The sequence below is a fragment of the Dermacentor albipictus genome, unplaced genomic scaffold (assembly GCF_038994185.2).
Source record: "Dermacentor albipictus isolate Rhodes 1998 colony unplaced genomic scaffold, USDA_Dalb.pri_finalv2 scaffold_31, whole genome shotgun sequence".
NCBI lineage: Eukaryota > Metazoa > Arthropoda > Arachnida > Ixodida > Ixodidae > Dermacentor > Dermacentor albipictus.
In genome coordinates this window covers 1726497-1742618 of record NW_027225585.1, presented here as the reverse complement: position 1 = coordinate 1742618, position 16122 = coordinate 1726497, and the positions used below count along the sequence as shown (strand labels likewise).

At 49.2% G+C, this 16122-nt stretch overlaps 1 pseudogene; it reads left to right on the top strand.

Annotated features, from left to right (window-relative positions):
* The first annotated feature begins 9986 nt into the window (after positions 1-9986).
* Positions 9987-12048, top strand: LOC135909888 (uncharacterized; annotated as a pseudogene).
* The last annotated feature ends 4074 nt before the right edge of the window (positions 12049-16122 follow it).

The following is a 16122-nucleotide window of genomic DNA, read 5'->3' as shown; positions in this document are numbered from 1 at the left end:
CTCGTACCTATTGTATCCCCATAGCGCTCTGTACTTCATTATGGCTGCATTTCTCTTCCCCTTCCTGTGTTTCCATATATATATTCCCTCGTTTATCCATATACCAAGGTATTTATATTCTGTTACCCGAGGTATTTCCCGGCCTTGTATCTCCACTGTCTGTTCACTATTTTCATTGAATACCATAACACCTGATTTTCTAACACCAAATTGAAGACCTAAATTGTTGCCTTCCTGTCCACAGATATTATCCAGACGTTGCAAATCACTCTGCTTGTTAGGTAGCAACACAATGTCATCCGCACAAAATAAACCTGGGAGCTGCTGCTCAACTTCTCTACCCACCTGTTTTGTATGAGAGATTAAACCCGATAATAATTCCTTCTAGCGCCCTCTCTATCCTCACCATGTACATTATAAACAGCAGCGGGGATAAAGGGCACCCCTGTCTCAGTCCCTTGTTGATGTGAACTTACTCCTCGATTCTCATCCCTTCCCATTCAATGCGAACGGTATTTTCTAGGTAAATCTCTCTCAAAAGCTGTAGACAGTTGTCACCTAAGCCTTCCTCTTTCAGGATATCCCACAAAATGTTGTGGTCTACGTTGTCATAGGCGAAATGTCTAAAAAGGCCGCATATAACGGTCTGCCTTCTACGTTTGATATTTCAATACACTGAGTAAGAACAAACAAGTTATCATCTAAACGCCTACCTATTCTGAAGCCATTCTGAAGTTCTCCCGAAATGCCATTATTCTGTGCCCAAGCTTGAAGTTTTAATTGGATTGCCTGCATTGCTAGACTGTATATTACCGCTGTAATGGTCAACGGTCTATACGAGTGAATTCCATCTTTCTCCCCCTTGCCTTTATAAGTTAAATTCATTCTACTTTGTCGCCAACTGTCTGGTATTTGTCTATCTTTTGAAGTTTGTTCCGCTGCTTTCACCGGAGCTTCCTTACTTTCTGTTCCTAGTTCAGTAATCAGCCTAACGGGAACCTCGTCTAGCCCTGTGGCTGTGCGCTTAGGAATTTTCTCTTCCGCTTTCTTCTAGTTGAAATCTCTTTCATGCTCTTTTTTTTTCTTCGAATACAACCTCGTCATTACCTTGGAAAGATTCGGCTGTTATTTTTCGGATGTAATTTATTTCCGCTTCTTCTACCAGTCTGTTTTCATCTTCGTCCAAATGCCTCGGGCTAGGTTGTTGTATTTTTGTTGACTTGCTGCCTAATAATTTTATGTGGTTCCAAAATATTCTAGGTGCGGCCTTTTTGTCCCATATTTCTAATAACCAACGTTCACTTTCACCTTTTAATTTTGCTTGCACCACTATATGAACCATAGACATTCTCTCCCGGTATATTTCCCATTTACTGGTCTCTTCATCCTGCGGCAACTGTGCCTTATTTGCCTGCGTGTGCTCTCGAGATGCTTTCTATCGCTCTGCGATCGCTGCTCGTATTTCCCTGTTCCACCAGCTTTTTGGTTCCTTCGTTCCTTTCCAACGAACATGTTTCTCTTTCCGTATTTCTGTCGTTATTACACTTAGAAGCTAACCATATTCCCACTCTTTACTTGGCCCTTTGCGAATTTCTTGCTCGACTCTAGTTACCATATTGGCTGTTTGTTCAGCCTTCCGATTTGGACTGGCCATTTTTCGCTCCTTGCTCTCGTCCTTAGCTACATATCCCATTTTAAAATGGTGCGTTCATGGTCACTCCCTATGCTGCTATATCCTTCCTCATCAATGACCATTTCTCTCAACTTATCATGAATTCGTTTTGTAGTCAGACAGTAATCAATGGTCGATTGGCTATTTCCCACTTCCCACGTGATCTGCCCTTCACATTAGGCCCTGTATTCACGATAACAAAGTTATGTTGCTCACAAAGGTCTAGCATAGACTTCCCTTTGTTGTCGGTATAGCCATCTAAATCCTGTATGTGTGCATTCATGTCACCTAATAGGACAATTTCAGCACCATTCCCGACACCCTTAGTATCAGCGCCTATGCATTCCACTAACTCTTTATCTTTCTCTGTGCAATTATTTCCGGTCCACAAATAGGTAACCCCCAGCCATGTTTTTTTCCCGCTCATTGTACCTGATAACCAAAGTTGCTCTTGACATTTTGAATTTACTCTTTTCCATTTGGCACCCTGATGGATGAGCATTCCGACTCGCCCTCCCTTTCTTTCCCACTTAGTTCTGTTGCAACCTTCCCAAGCATAATTCTTAATAACTGGCGGCTCTTCTGAGTCTGTAAGGTGCGTTTCTGTAATCGCATACACTCCTATTTGTTCTCTATTTAATACTCTTCAATCTCTGCCCACTTTATTTATTTATTAATTTATTTATTTATTTATTTATTTATTTATTTATTTATTAGATACTGCCAATTGCCTCTTGGCAGTCCAGGCAGGAGTGAGTGAGTACAAAGTCGGCACTGCAAGTCAAAATAACAAAAAGATGAGTTACAAGCCACCAGCCGCCCTGCGTGTTTATGTATAGCCTATTGCATGGCGAGCTTTCTTTCTTGCTTTCCTCCTTTGCTTGCTATCGGCGGCGATGCTCTTCTGAGGTTCCCCTAGGGGACCTTCTTCATTACTATTTACTCTGGCCTCCTGAGCGCCCGCGTGCCCCCTAAAGAAGCAACAGCGCGACCACCAATTCGCCAGCCCACTTCTTGTGCCAGCCTCTAATTGAAGTGGATCCCGCCTCGTTTAAAACCACCACACCTTCTCACTTACCTGTTTACTTCTACCACCTCGAAGCCTCTCTCTCGGCTCATTTTCCATATTTCCTGATTAGCAGCCATCACGGTTCTTTGTACGTGACTGTCACATACAGGCACCTCCGGCACCGTGCACACCACGATGCACCTGATGGGATAGCTCCCGCAAGTCGTCCACCCCCTTCGCCAAGCGCTGAGCTAGTCTTGTCCCTTTCCTCTTCAGGACGTCATTTAGCCCACCTGACAAGGTTGCGCACGTGGACATTTTCCGCGAACTTTTATTTTGCTCGCTCCATGACAGAACCCAGTGTCCACCCTGGAAATCTCCCTACCGCCACATTTTTATCGCCTTTCACCCTCTTCACAATTGCTTTTGAGCAATTAGCCATGTTTGAGTCGCTGGCGATAATCACCCTTCCACCCTATCCTACCTCTCCCTGCTTCCCGTTGTCCTTTTCCGCGTGATTCGAACTCGACAAGGGGCATTGTCCCTGGGTTCCTGCTTTTTCCGCGTGGCGGCGTCGAGGTAGCTGCCGCTCTTTCCAGCTAACCCTTCATCACGCTGCCCGAATTCTACGTACCCTGGTGACACTCCCTCGCCTTTCGCGTCGGAAGTCTGCGTTCCATTGTCTAGCACATTCTCGTTCACAATGGCGGCCCTATTCAGCTATTCCTCGGCTGCTCCGAGTCTCTTTTCAACTACCTTCTGTGCATCACGCTCCCTGTCCGGCTCATTTTTGAGCTTTTGCACCTGTTTGACAAGCTCTTCCTGAAAAGCCTCCGTTTTCAGCAGTCTAGTATCGACATCACATTGTGTGCCGGTTGTTTCGATGCCCTCTCCATTCTCATCCGTATCCTCATCTGCCTTGAGGGACCCCCCGCGCATTGCCTGCTTTCCCAGCTTTCTCGCCATTTATTGCACGGCTTTTTGGAAATACTACAATAATGCTACTACTGATGCAAATACTACAATACTATGCCACTATATCAATGCAGAGCACGTGCCTTTTAGCAAGAGCCGATACGCACAGGACCCAATCGTCAAAATGTCGCAAAGCAACTCTCAGTACTGTTTCAAAAGCAATCAATACCACGGAGACCGAAGGTATGACACGCTCTCGCACGCGCTCAACCACGCGGACACGCTCTCACTTTCCTACCAGAAACACGCACAGTAAAACCACCTAATAGTTATTAATCTTGCCACCTTCAAGCTACCATTTAAAGACTATAAACACTCAACGTCCCAACCGGCTGTACGTGTTGAAGCACGTGGCGCGAAAGGACGGTCTAACAATCCTACAAAACCAAATGTGCACGAAACACACCCGCGCACCCGAAATACGAGAGACAAAAAAAAGAAAGAAAAAGAAAAACCACTCAATTATTATTGAAAGGCGAAAAATCAGCAAATAAAAAACAGAAGCAAGCTCAAAGCATGCCGAGAAACTTATGATTTCGTCGCTGCCATGCAGCCCCGAAAAGTACGTCCATTCGCCGCAAAATACAAACCAACTGAGCTTTCCTGCGCACAGCGCCATCTGCCGAAAAGTACGTGCGTTGCCACCGAGATGAGAAAGTGTCGGTACCTGCGAACGCTACGAATTGTTTCCTCGCTTGCCGCTGACTCAGTGGTACATCCTGAGTCACTCAAGGTGCCCCGTGCATGCATGGCGCAGTTCGCTAAAGGGTTGGTGTGAAAGACGTTCATTAAAAAGTGGCGCGTACCCAGTGCTTTTGTGGCTCAGCCTGTCAATGCTTGGGATTGCTGTCCTTGAGCAACCCTTGTGACATGAGTTTGATTCGACTCAGCATCGGAGAAATTTATGAAGCCCTCATCACCATTGTAGAGCGGCGCGTTCCCTGTGGCACATACCTAATTACCCAAGTTGACGTCAAAGACGTTCATTGAATAGTGGCATACACCGGCTGCTGCAGGCCCACCGACCCAAGTTGATATCAAAAAAGAGATTCATTGAACACAAGCACAGACCGAGTGGTATGTAACCAGGTACGTAACAAGTCGGCGTCGGAGAGTTTTTTTGAACCGCGATACCTGCAGAGTGCCAGGTGTACGGTTACTAATGTGGGCTTGAAAGAGCTGCGCTGAAGAGCGCAAATATACATAGACCCAAGTTTCTAAACAAGCTTTATGGCTTGTTTCGAAACCTGTTCGCCACACAGCGCGACGCGCTACCCATTCGGCTACGAACTATCCAGTGACCAAGGTAGGCGGGACAAAGGTTAGATACACACATAGATTGGTAGATAGGCACTTGGCATCTGGAAAGTGCGGAGTGTGCAAACCTTAAAAATTCGAACGCATTAAGAAGAATGAGCAAGGCGCCTCCTACCGTTGCCATCAACGCTGCTTATCCCGACATCGGTGCTGTCTCCAGCACGTTTGCACAGGGGCACATCAACCATTGTTTCATGAGACGTTGATGCAGTCGAGTTAGCTCTCGAATGTAGATGCCTATGGCGGCTCTCACTTGTGTCTTTTTAAATAAGTGGGTGAACTCTTCCTCTTAACTTGAGGGCCAGAACAGCAGTACATGCGTGAGAGGAAGAAGATTTAACTGAATCATAATAATAATAACAATGTGTGGGTTTGATTGGCGTAGGGTCCTCAATACCTTATGAATTGAGTGGACCGCGAGTTGCATATGGTAGATAAAAATGGCTGTAAAAAGGCTCAAAACAAGTCGCTATCAGTTGCCCAAACTATATGAGTAATAGAATAATAACAATAACTAATGATGTAAGCTATGAGCATAAAAGTTTCCTTACGAAACGAAGACATAATAAAACGTATGCAATACCACCAGAGCATCAAGAGGGTCCTCGAAATCAAGGGCAGAGAGACACGTGCTGTGAAAAACATTTTGCACGTCAGCTGCAGCCTGTAAGGCGAGGCGGCGCTACAGAAAACCTGGCCAGATGATTTGCAATGTGTTTACGTCTGATAAAAAGCTTTTGAGTGTTTTAAAATCACAAACGCGAAGAAAGGGCGTTAACCGAGGGGCTCGATTTTTATTAGTCGTATCATAAGGGTTCTTATGATATGATTAAAATCATAAAGCGGCACATGGTTCAGAAAGAATGTTGGGTGGAGAGCGTTTTGGTCATGATATGCGGGACAAAAGTGCTCTTTAGCTTGAGCTTTATCTCACGACACTGGAGAAGAATATGTAGGACTGTAAAAATGTCGCCATACCTATCACAGGTCGGTCAATCACAGCCAGTAAGGAGGTAAGAGTGTGTTCCATAGGTAAATCCTATCTTTTGCTTGCATAGAAGCACTTCCTTTTGCCTTGTTGTTTTCTCGCATATCCATTTCCCTTTTCGTTTGTTCATTTTGTTACGCGAAGGGAGGATTAAGAACTGGACACTATTTATAAAGTATATTTGCAAAGGATAACTGCAGCGCTGGCATCACTATCTCCGGTGGCAGCAGGATCATCCCGGTGCGTCTAAATATTGGCGATAACAGGAGAGTAATATGGTTTGAGGCGTGCGACATGCACAACGTCAGTGGAATTCGGGGAAGATGAGGCACTGGTACTGACTGTGGTGATTTCATACGTAACTGGAGTCACGGCACGCAGCACTCGGTACGGGCCTGTGTGCCAAGACGGGAGTTTTTCTGACAAGCCAAGATGACGGCTCGGGGACCACAAGGTACTAGAGATCACTTGCTTGCCCATATAATGAACGTAACAAGTCATACATTACGTTAAAACTGAATTATTGTGTTTTAGATCTCAATAGAGCTCTAAAGTATATACAAATTAACATTGCAGAAAGTACACTTAGCGTTGGTCAATTAAGAGTTCAAAATAAAAAAGTTGATGCGATACGCATGGCCGGGCAGCGATAGCAAGTCCATAAAGCGAGAAGTCGGCGACAGAGCTTTCCCAAAGAACGTTGGCAAGCCGATCTCGTTGCGGTGCATGCGATTGCTGGGCTGGGTGATTGCTATCCAATTACGCAGTGCTAATTACTTCGAACCAAAGTTTTGCTTGCACCAATGTGTCCGTGAAGGCGAGCGGCATCGACCAATACCAGCTGACCCCAGAGGTGCGTTTTTCTTTGCCACATTTCGTGACTACTTCTACTGCCGCCGCGCGAAGGATTGCTAGGCTTAGGCGTGTTCGGCGGACACTAGGCCCAACACCGTAGCCCCGACAGCGGCCTGCCGCACATCCAGGTGGCTGCCGCTCGTCAGCTCCGAGATGGAGGCGTCCTCTCAAACAACAATGATCATGGGCAACATGTGCGTTCAAGTTCAAGGAAAAGAGATGTCACCCGCGGAACACCACAGTGACGCCGGATGGACACTCGCGGGGGAACGCATGCCGAGGCTGCGCCAGCGGACCACCGCCAGCGGCAAGCCCAACGGACCTGGCGCGAGTCAAATGAGCACGAGGTCGAAATTCTACAAGAAGGTCAGAGCCTCCGACATCAAGGCAGCACGCATGCCAGCCACGCAACTAGAAGAAAGCAAGATAGTTGTCAGACCCAAAGCGGAACTGGACATCGTCAAGACCGGCACCACCACCGTCGCTGCGGCCATACTCGCTGCGGCCAAGATCACGAGCGAGGAAAGCGCTGCGGACACAATCTGCCCCAACACGCAACAGAACATCATGGTCGTCGGTACACCGAATGAAGACAATGCGGCAAGGTGCACTAAAATCCATGAAATATCTATCCAAGGCAAACCCTACCAGGTCAGCGCATATCGCACCGCACCTCACGACACCGTAAAGGGCGTCATCAGAGGCATCCCCATTGACGTGAGCGCCGACAAGCTAGATAGAAACATCGTCAACGAGAGGAACCCACTAGCAGTGGCCGCAAAAAGGATTGGAAGCGCGACCACTGCGATTGTGGTGTTCCAGGGACCCAAGGTACCGAACTTCGTCCGATACGGAGTCACCCTGATACCGTGCCACCTCTACAAGAAACAGATCGACGTCTGCCAGCAGTGCGGCCGAGTGACACACCGCAAGGACGTGTGTCTGACCCTCACAATCAAGACGTGCCTGGCCTGCGGACTCGCGAACCCTACAGAAGACCATCGCTGTACCCCAAAATGTAAGTTGCGTGGAGACGAACACCCGACCGGAGACCGAACGTGCAAGGCGAAATACAAGATCCCCTACGTAGTGCGCTAGCGACAATGGGAGCGCCGACAAGCCTAAGGCCAGCTGCTGTCGTAGAGCGATTTCCCGCCACTCTACAAGCCATCAGATGTGCGAAAGTTGAGGACCCTTTCGGAAAACCGTGTGCCCAAATCCAGAGACAGCAGCTGCTGCAAAAGAAGCCTCGGCAGGAAAACGTCACCATCACGTGATCCAGTGAGCTGGGTCGACGCAGCGAAAGGAAACAATATAAGGAACGCGCAGAAAATCACCAAAACCCGAAAGAAGAAGATATGAACAAGGTGCAGGAGGCAAATGAGATCCTAAGACAAGAAAACGCGGCGCTGCGAGCGGCCATCAACAATCTCGCGAAAGAGATCGCTGAGATCCGTCAGTTGCTGCTATGCAACAACGAGCCTCTACAGAGACCCACGCCAAGCACAAGCAAGACCGAGGAAACGACAACGAACATCCAGGAGAAAGCCATAGAGTAACCGGCACCGAAGAAGCGAGCCATCGAGGCCACGCGCACGCAAACAGAAAACGATTGCATCGACAGCCTCGAAACTAAATTCGAAGCGACATTTAGCAGACTCGAACAGCTAATCACGACGAACATCGCAGCAGTGACAGCATTGAAACAAACAATGGAGACCTACCAAGCCGAGAACATGAACAGATTCGCCTACATCGAAAGGACCCTACAGCCAATGGTAAGCCACCCGACGTTTGCGCCCCTCTTTGCGCAACATCCACCCAACCAGGGAGCCCCATATACGCCAACGCAATCATGGCCGCCAACGCAACACCAGCAGCAGCAGGTGTAACCGCGTGGCAGTGGAACTGTCGTGGATTTGGAAGGAAGAAGGCAGTCATCCAAGAGCACATCGTACATGCCGCGCGCAAGCCAGACGTTATACTACTACAAGAAACACTAACCGAGGCACCGTCCCTCCCCGGCTACAGAGTGCACAAGGGACCGCCCGACGGCAGAGGCCTGTGCACCCTGGTCAGGAAGGGACTCACGTTCGTCGAAAACGAGCTGCAAAGCAATATCAAAATCGAGCACACACTCACCGAAATCATCCTGGGCAAGAAGAGAAAAGGAAGCATATTTCTGCTCAACGTCCACAGCAACCCATTGCAGAGAAAACAGAGATTCAAGACATTACTGCACAGAGCCAGCACCGCAGCGGACCGCAACACGCTGATCGGGTGCGGAGACATCAACGCGATGAACCCTGCCTGGGGCTATAACAAGTAGAAAGCAAAGGGCTGCGGCTTGTACCAAGACGCCACTTAACTCGACTTCACCCTCATCACGGACCCGACACATCCGACGAGAATTGGTAACTCCATGTCCCGGGACACCACTCCGGACCTCACGTTCGTCAAGAACTACATATGGGTTGCGATCACCTGGAGAAACACGGGGACCGACCTAGGCAGCGACCACACCATCGTGGAAATCGGCATACCGGAACACAACGACAGCAGCATCAAAACACAGATGGATAGGCTGTGATGCCCTTCGAGACGCCAGAACCCAGAATAGCGACAGTGACGACGAGATCGAAGACATCGACTCGTGGACGGCCGAAATCACCAAGCGCGTACGCGACGCGACCAAAGACATTGAAACGGGCGCGGAGATCGACAAAGTAGACAGCCGGCTTGCGCATCTCATCAAAGCCAAACAGTCAATACTCAATCGCTGGAAGAAACAAAGGCTTAACGCAGACTGAGAAAAAACGCGGAGCTGAACCGAGTGATTGAGGATCACTGCCGCGCTCTCTGCACGCAACACTGGAACGAGATCTGCAACGCGGCAGACGGGCAGATGCACAGCGGGAAGACGTGGAACCTGCTGCGGCACCTGCTCGACGAAACCAAGACCAAGTCGCACCGAAGGTACAGACTCGCCAGGCTCATACATCGGGCGATCTCAGTACACGGCGTTGACAAAGTCACCAGGCGCAGTAACGACGAATACCTGCCGACTACACCCACCGAACAACACGCGTGGTACAGCGGCCTGCCTAACGCGAAGCTTTGATGAAGCCACTTTGATCGGCTTCAGACAGCACCTCAGCACGCAGGACGCGATGCTGCAGCTCAAATACCAAATCATCGATGATTGCGGCAGCGCCCACGACAAGAAAGCAATCCTAGGGCTCGACCTGCAGAGCACCTTCGACAAGGTGAAACACTCGGCGATTCTGTCCCAAGTCTCGAAGCTCAACATGGGCGAAAGATCCTACAACTACATCAAGGACATCCTCACGGACAGGACCGTCTAGCTACGAGCAGGCGACCTACAGACGCAAGAGAAGAAGCTCGGGAGCACCGGCACACCGCAGGGATCGGTCATTTCGCCGATGCTGTTCAACCTGATAATGATCGGAGTGGCCGAAAAGCTCGGGCACATCGAAGATGTCAGGCACACCATCTACGCGGATGATATCACGCTATGGGTGACCGGTGGCAGCGACGCCCACATTGAGGGCGCGCTGCAAGCCGCCGTCGACGCAACAGAAGACCAGCTGGAAGGCACCGGACTGAGATGTTCGCCGAGCAAATCGGAGCTTCTCATACTCCCACCTACCAAAAGCAGCAGAGGAAAGACCAGACAACGCGAAAACGAAAAAAATAGAATCGTCACCAAATCCGGCAATGTGATCCCCGAGGTCGGCAAAATTAGGATCCTAGGCATGGTCATCGAAAAGCACGGAAGAAACGGCGAAACCATCACCCGTCTCAAGGCAAAAGCAGCTAACGCGATTCGACTCCTTAAACGAGTCACTTCCCGAAAGGCTGGCATGAGAGAGGAGAGCCTCATTAGGCTCGTCCAATCCTTCGTCATCAGCCACGCCGCGTACGATGCAGCCTACCGCAGATGGCTGCAACAAGAACAAAACAAAATTAACGTGCTCATCAAAAGAGCGTACAAGATGGCGCTGGGCCTGTTTGAGTCCACTTGCACGACCCGCTTCTTACTACTCAGGATACACAATACGCTCGAAGAAATAGCCGAAGCGCAACGGGCCTCTCAACTGGAGCGGCTGTCCATGACCAAATCCGGGAGGAAGATACTGGATGATCTGGGAATTAGACGCTCGAACGATGTGGAGATGAAGCTCCCCGTCCCCGAAGAGGTCCGATGCCAGACCAGAATCGACTCCATACCAAAGAACATGAATCCCGAGTTCAACAAGGGAAGAAGAGTGGCGAGGGCCAAGGCTCTCATCGACCAGCATGCCAACGACGAACACGTGCGGTACGTGGACGCGGCCGAATACCAACGGAACGCCTTCGCAGCGGTCGTCATAGAGGCGTCTACCGGCGCCACGAGGACGGCAGCGAGCATGAGAAGTGCCGGAGTGGAACAAGCGGAGGAGGTAGCCATCGCCCTGGCCATCGCCGATGGAGACTGCCACACGGTGCTGAGTGACTCAAGACAGGCGGTGCGAAACTTCCCCAAAGGCCAAATCTGGGGGAGGCTGAGCGTGTACTGCGAACGGTCAAACTAGAATAACGAAAAGTACGACTCAAGTGGTTCCCGGCGCACGCGGGCGACGCGTCGTGACGCAATGGGAACCATAATGAGACGGCACACGCAGCGGCGCGAGCGCTAACCAGCCGCGCCCCGGCAACAGAGCGTCCGACGTGGTTGGAAACCAAGGACCGCATGATGGATTACAATGAAATCACGAAGGCCTACCGCCTGGCTCGCAGGACTCTCCCACCCCCGCACCCGAGACTGAGTCGAGCGGAGGCGGTAGTACTGAGACAGCTCCAGACCGGATCGCTACCGAGCCCGAGACTGATAAATCGCAGGTATCCCGAGACTTATCCGACAGATATGTGCAGAATATGCCGGATGGAGACCGCAGGCTACACGCACATCTTGTGGGACTGCGTTAAATATCCAGAAGAAGCAAAATCAAGAACGCTACCGCCGCGGCTCGAGGCAGCCACGAAGAGCTACGACCGACACGATCAGCTCTGGGCCGTCCAGCAGGTCCTCGAGGCGTTCGAAAGGCACGGACCCAGCGAGCCGGCACCGGCGAGCGGAGACCCGCGCCGAGTAACGGCGACTTCGAGGATGACGTAGGCCCTCGTCGGGGCGCGCGAGCGCCCAACTGCAGGCATAAAGTTGGCGCCAATCCAATCACTCGAGCCGGTTGAGCTAACTTGAGGGGAAGTACCGTGAGCTTCTTTGCAGACGTTGGTATGTTCTCTATTACGTCAATTAGTAACTCGCAGTTCAGACGCGGCTAGGTGACCCAGGTCATATTGGACAGCACTAGCTTCCTGACGCTTCTCAGCAGATTGTAGGCTCAGCATCTAGACTGCTTAGCTTGGTCTAAAACCTGCGTTCAAATAGCTTCTGCTTTCCCTAGTCCCCTGTGTTGGGGGACGGCAGATATTGGTGACGATCCAATATACCCGACTATCTCGGCTCCTCCGAAGGTTTCGGATGCGCGCCATTTTAATTAGATGCGAGGGACCTGCAAGAGCAAGTCCACAGAGGTCGCACACTTCTATTGCACCACACACGCACACCCTTGAGTCCGTGGCGGGCCTCTTTTGTCCGTGCATAAACGCAGGAGAAACGACGGCGGCCGGCCATACGGCGCTGTCGGAACTCAAACACTGTCAGCAATTCGTGGACACAAGATTGCATAGACACACTAAATATTTAGGAGTATGCGTACCCCTGCCTTCTTATAAGCTTCTTAATGCGTGAGCGGGGCAGAGAATACACAGGGCTTCCTACAAAAAGCCGTCGGGGCATCACGGTCACACAGACGACACAAATACAATAATCTCTAAACCTGCCTTTGATCCTTTTCGGCCGCTGCTTGCCCGAGTGGCTGGCCTCTTGGTTGCCAGTCCCTATTGGCACGACCGCTTTGGCACTCCTTGATCGGTGCTTCGCCGAATTGAATAATGCCGCGCTGTGAGAGATTGATTAGTTCTATGTGATCAACTGCAGACGGGATTGCGTATGCTTCCACTGTGCAGATACTTCCATGCGCATTTAGGGTATCGGGCCCAAAAAAAAGAAACTGTTCCATAGCTGCATAAGCAACACCAGTGAGATATTTGAAAGTGTCGATGTAAAATTGTGCACATGAGCACTTCGCCTGGAGTTCGAGGAATTGTATGAAGCTCACATGCGCGTTTGGAAATCTTTATAAAAGAGAGATCGCTTTCAACAGTCTGGCACTCCCCTGTCGGTGAAACCGAATCGGATCACTTAGCACATTCGCTTCAATTAGTACGCTTGCTTCTTCAGCTGACGGCGCTAAACGTATTGACAAAGGAGTCCTGACAGACAGTTCGTTTCGATACCCGCCGTGGTTGCTCAGTGGCTATGGTGTTAGGCTGCTGAGCACGAGGTCGCGGGATCGAATCCCGGCCGCGGCGGCCGCATTCCGATGGGGGCGAAAACACCCGTGTACTTAGATTTAAGCGCACGTTAAAGAACCCCAGGTGGTCGAAATTTCCGGAGTCCTCCACTACGGCGTGCCTCATAATCAGAAAGAGGTTTTGGCACGCAAAACCCCATAATTAAAAAAAAATGGATCGTTTCAATAAAGCCTAGCAGTAGATATGTCGTTTATAGTGGAAAGGCATCGGTATTCGACATCTACCTTTATCCACAGGAGGTAAGATAAGCTTAAATACGTTCTTTGGAGAAACAGGGACGATTCATCCGAGTCTACATACAGGCTTTCTACTGGGCTAGTCCTGAAGGCACCAGATAGTAAACGAGGTCTAACACCTTTAAAGCACTAAGTGCTGCAGAGCTATAAAGTAAGTCTCCTGAGTCAAAGCGCGGCTCTATAAAGCTTTTGTACAAGCTAAAGAGGCATCTGCTGTTGCCTCCCCATGATGTGCGTGACAAAAGCTTCAACAAATTCATAGCCTTCAGGCCCTTTGTTTTCATATAGTTCAGATGCGGGCGAAAATTTGACTTGCAGTATAAAATCAAACCTAAAAATTTATGTTCACGGCTTACAGATAGTCGTTCTTCATTGAGATCTATTACGGGCTGCGACAGTGCACCCCGTTTGTTCGACAAGAGGACGCACGTACTTTCTTTGTTTCTTTAGTCTGAATCCATGCTGGTCCGCCAACTTAGAAATCTTGTTGAGGCCACGCTGCAGCCGGCGCTCGCAGATAGCAAGATTAGAAGATTTGTAAGCGATTTGCACATCCACGTACACAGAATAAAACAGTGTGCGTGGTATGGCACTATGGCGAGAGATCATTTTTACAAAAAATTGACTGCTACCTAGCACACCTGCCTGTGGTACACCAGTCTATTGGGTAAATGGACGGGATAGGACGATGTCAACTCTGACACAGAATGTCCGGTTCAAAATATAACTTTGAATCATGTTCAGCAAGTTGCCTCGGACACCCATTCTAGCCAGATACCTGATTACGAAGGATCCAGAACACTAAGTGGTGTCGTATGCTTTGCCCATGTCTAAGGATACCGACAAGAAAAACTGTTTATGCACGAACACATCACGGATACTTGTCTCGATGCGGACAATGTGATCTGTTGCGGCTCTACCTCCGCTGAAGCCGCAGTTTAAGTGACCTAATGTTTTGTTACTTTCAAGAAAATGGACCAGGCACCAGTTTGTAATTTTCTCGAGGAGTTCGCATTAGCAATTTGTTAGGGCTAGAGGCTATAACTGCTGGTCGATGTCGGGTCATTTCCCTTTTTCGGAATGTGAATAATAATTGCCTCTTTGCAGGCTACAGGCTACAGAATATGGAGTTAAAAAGTGACACAATTCTTCTGTAGTTTGCAGGGTGTAAGTGTTTGATCATGTCGTATACTATTCTGTCTTTCTTGAGCTGACTTATTACAAATCAGTGAGACCTAAAAATCCGCCATGTTGAACGGGCAGTTGTAAAATTCATTCTTTTTCAATTTACTATACAGTTGCAATCACTCTGCTTGCCGCTGGTACCATATAAATATATGTGTGTAATGGGCCGAACTGCAAATGCACACGTAGTGGGCACCTAGAAGATCATGGTGGTTTTCACGAGTGCTCCCTCAGCTGTTTGCAAATGGCAGAGGATGGATTTGCCAGCCGTTCAATTATTTACCATGAGTCCAGGCTTTTCTTTCGTCTGTGTAAGAGTTTTACTGATGTACATTTTTGCCAGCTTTTGCTTTTGGCACGACTCCAAATTCTTCTACCTTTAGAAGAGTTAACTGCTGGGCTAGTTGGTGATGTTGCATACTAAAAATATTTTGCGCCAGAACAGCACACACAAGACGACTACACTATGGGCGCTACTTCAACTGTTTAATGAGGGTGAAAGCATTCGACATATATAGCCCTCCAAAACACCGCGCACGCGCACGCGTACAAAGTAACATGGAGCAAAAAGTCTTATTAGGGTAGGCCTGATAGAAACTTCACCTCAGCCTCGTAAAGGAAAACCGATGTGTCAGTAACACAGTTCGGACGCGTCTTCTTGATCTAGAAGGCTTCCAATGTTTCGCGCGATCTCTGATGCCTGCCTCTACCCAGAATCTTCGCGTCGCGGAACCGTAGAAAACAATCGGTGCAAGTCCTGCAGTGTTCCACAAGTCACTCACCTTCATTATTTTTTATAACTTTTGCATGCTCCCTTCACTCCTTGTTTTCTTAATGTTTATGAGATTCTCTGCGGTTGAAAGCCACGAAGGCAGCCCCAAGCATTATTGTGCTTCCTTCGCGCTCCTCACAGTCATCGTTCACCCGGGTACACGCCGTTTGGATAGCTTTCTTTGTGTATTTGGAATGCATATGGACGCTATATTGATAATAAATGCTGTCAAATATGTAACTGTGTTGTCGATGTTAAGTATACGAATGTGATCATATGTGTGATAGAGGTTCGTGGACCTTGGGGCTCAACACACAGTGAGGAAGACGGGGCGATTAGAAATTACCTTTTTCTGCTAGCGTGTATGACATTCGGAATCACACAAAACACTGGACTACATGCACAAAGAGACAAATCTAAAGCCGGCTTCGTGGTGTGACTCGAATTGTCCGTGGCTTTGCGATAGAGCTCGCTGTCTTGAAGCGTCCTTTCTCGCTCAACAGGCGAATCACCCAGGCGCAGTAAGCACTGCTGGCGGCCATGTGAGCTGCATAGCTGTCTGGTTGCGGCGGCGGGCCTCAAGCGGGACCGCAGGCTCGGCCAACAGGGCGA